Source organism: Anthonomus grandis, chromosome 2 (genome assembly GCF_022605725.1).
Source record: "Anthonomus grandis grandis chromosome 2, icAntGran1.3, whole genome shotgun sequence".
In the NCBI taxonomy this organism is placed as follows: Eukaryota; Metazoa; Arthropoda; class Insecta; order Coleoptera; family Curculionidae; genus Anthonomus; species Anthonomus grandis.
In genome coordinates, this window is record NC_065547.1 from 1,131,491 (window position 1) to 1,135,080 (window position 3,590).

At 32.9% G+C, this 3,590-nt stretch overlaps 1 protein-coding gene across 4 annotated transcripts in view; it reads left to right on the forward strand.

Moving 5' to 3' along the window:
* LOC126733518 (ataxin-2 homolog) overlaps positions 1-3,590 on the forward strand; it is a 78,461-nt gene that overhangs the window by 50,208 nt on the left and 24,663 nt on the right. The gene's annotated exons all lie outside the window — the stretch shown is intronic.

Sequence of the window (3,590 nt, forward strand, 5' to 3'; positions counted from 1 at the left end):
CATTGAATAATTGAGCAGCTCTTTGAGTACGTGTTCTACCACCAAACCCAACCATGCACAGAATTTCTATTTTTTGTAGTTCCGTTAACTTTACCATTGTGAAAACCGCAACTTTGCTCGTACACTTCACACTTGACAATATCTGTTTGGCGTACAACTGTCATGCAGTTTCTATGAAAATACACGGTCACCAGCAAACAATAAAAAAATACTAAAGAATGGAATTTTGCTCTGTATAAAAATTCTCAGAGATAAGGTGACTCGAAAGGTGAACTTCAATAATAATGTTTGGTCGTCTTTTTTTCGATAACTGTTGACTTTAGGTATAGGACATGATGCATGAAACATACGTGGAATTCCACGCGAAATGCAAAAAAAGGTACTTTCATTTGAAAAAATGAAGTTGATGGTCGTAATTTATTTTTGAGCAACCCTGTATATACAAACTTCACTTAGAAAAATGCGCAACTTGAAATCAAATCGACGGGTCCGAGCGTTTTTTTTTCGAACACACTTCTGAATTTTAAATAAATTTAGACATAACTTTTGGGATGCACTGTATATCACTCCAGTTTTGTTCCAAAAATCTGAGGCAGTTAGATATATTTATTCATGTTATAACTAATAAATCTATAAAAAGGGAATGTTAGTAACTTGTGTTGTGTTGACATAATAATATTTAATTTAAGTCAGTGTGGCAACATCCAAATTTATTACTTCTAAAACCCGCCACTACGTGGCGCTCGAATCATGAAATGCTAAAAAATTGATGTCACTTGTCATCCCCCTCTCTCGAGCGAGAAATGGTTTGTAAAGAAGTGCCTTGTTTATCGCTAAATATAAGTTTGGTTTTTAGCCTAAATAAGGTGTTTTAGTAGCAAAAAAGTGTTAACAACAAATAGCTGAAGCTTAGGAAACTCTCCTAACAGGGGAGATAGAACATTTCTTGTATTCGGCTGTACGTCAGATTTGACAAAGCCTTATAACAAATTGTTTGCTGGTGGCTGGTGTCTGGTTTCAGCTGAACCGAAAATTTGGTAATTTTGCATTTACATTTAATTGAATAATTCAAGATTCGCTTATTAAAATTTTTTGAAACTTTTTTTGAAACTGCGCGAGGATTTGCCAGATTGGTCTCTTCAAAAAGTTATCTTACATTTTTTCTATAAAATATACAGGGAAGCCAATAATTGACCTCCTTAAGATTTACATGGGATTTCCTATGTTCCGCTCGGCGACGCACCACGCACATACATAATGCATAGGAAGGTTGTTTGGTGAGAACTAGATTACTGCAACATAATTGTTTTACATCGTTTTTTACTTTTGAAATACACAACGTGATTCAAAATATACTTTTTGGGATTATAGTTTTTTCCGTTTATTTAACTTATTGTTTTTATTTTGAGCTAAGATTATATAAATAGCATAGGTTGTAGTTAGATCATCGTCCCTATGCATATTTGTAAACTTCTGAACAAACCATGAACAACGCATAATTATTACACGAACTACAACGAACTCGACGAATCTCGCATAACAAATCGTGAATTGCGCATCGTCTGTACCGAGTTTAAGACTTAGTATTCGATGCAAATTTCGTAGTTTAGACGAATTCTTTAGCTTATTTTTGCTATTTAGATTATAGATACGACTTTTAAAATCATAAAACAAAGAGATCCTTGTTCATATTTTGATCACTTACGACCTGTTGTAGTTAATAATTGGTTATATATTTGGTCTCAGTCTAGTAATTTTTGTTTACATGACCTGCCGCACAAAAGAGGCCATAATTCTGAGAATTGGCCAGGCATCGGCATGAGTGATATCTAAAAATAAAGGGCGTTTCAATGTCTCTATTTTTTCTATAAGTTTACACAGAAGCTTGGAATTGATCGTATTTTTATTATTACACATTAGACAAAACAAAATAAACTTTGAAACTCCGATACTAATTGTAACTTGCGCTCTATTACCGTTTAAATATGAAATGTTGGTATTTCTTGAGAAAAATGCAAAAATTGCCATAAAAAATTTATAAACAAATTTCGTCCTACACATACTTAGCTTAAAATGTTTGAAATTAAGTCAGCTATCACCCCCTTAAAGGATAGCATCTAGCTTCCGGACATCCTCTATATAATATTAATTTTGTCATTGATTTCCAAAAGGGAGTCAAAAACAATTAAAACAAAGATCAAGTCTGACTTCTAAAACAAAAAAAAAAAAAGAATTCAAAAACAAATATACAATTGGAAAATATTATATACTACCACTGTTGCCCGCAGAAAACTAAGCAAAACGTGCAAAAAGAAATACATACATACTTATTATAAACCTTAATCAAAGCATCACATAAGACGTAACCAAACACCATGCTACTAATGCAGTAATTTTACCTTTTTTTTTAAAAGAGCCCTCCGATAAAGCTTTTTGATCTGTAGGAATGTCATTATAAAGCTGATAAAAGTTATAAGAGAAAGATCGCTGAAAAAAAACTGGTCTTGTGAGGTGGTGGAAATTCTTTAAATCTTAAATTTAAGTTATGAACGTCTGTTCGGTATTTAATCTTCTCTAGCAAGTAAGAAGGACACTTATTAAGTATAATTTTTTGAAATAAAACCAAAGAATGTAATTTACGTCTCTTTGCCATACTTAACCAGTTACAGTCTTTTAGTTTAAGAGAGACCGGCTCATACTGTGTAATTCCATAGATGTACCTTAAACAAGATTTTTGTACCCGTTGAATCTTTTGTATTTCAGTGAAATCTAGACAAGATGAGTAAACCACAACACAAAAGTTAAAATGGCTAAAAACTAAAGTGTCAGTCAGCTTAATTTTTAAAGATTGCGATAGTGAATGCCTGTGAGGATAAAGTAACTTCAGCGCGGTATATGCCTTTTGTCTACAGGTTTTAATATGTAATTTAAAGCGCAACTCGACATCCAGATAAACCCTAAACTTTCTTACATGATAAAGAATCATCACCTATGCTTATGGTTATAAAAGATTCAACACTCTCCTTGTTTCTACCAAAAATCATAAGTCAATCACGACTTTTATGTGTTCTCTATGTTTGAATAATGATTCAGTCCACCATGGGCGTTTTTTTCGTTTATTTAACTTTTTTTTTATTTTGCGCTATGATTTTGCTGCTATTTATGTATAGCACAAGCTGGAGTCAGATCATCGTCCCTCTCCATATTTGCGAACCGCTGAACGAACCATCAACCAACAATGCACATTTTGTATGCTCTGTTCGTCAATTATTACACAAACTCGACGAATTAGCATCGCGCATAACGAGCCTCATACGATGCGCAAATTAACGAATCGCGAACTGCGCATCATCTGTAGCGAGCCTTAGACTTAGTATTCGATGCAAATTTGGTAGTTTCGACGAATTCTTAAGGGTATTTTTGCTATTTATGCTATAGATACAAATTTTAAAATCTCTAAATTCATATTTTAGACACTTATTAGTATTGACCGAATGCAAGGCGTATCTTTACCGATACGTTACTTTTGCTTTATCTTATTTTTTTATTACGGTTTGAAAATTTATTATAATTGTTCTTTTAAATTTCAG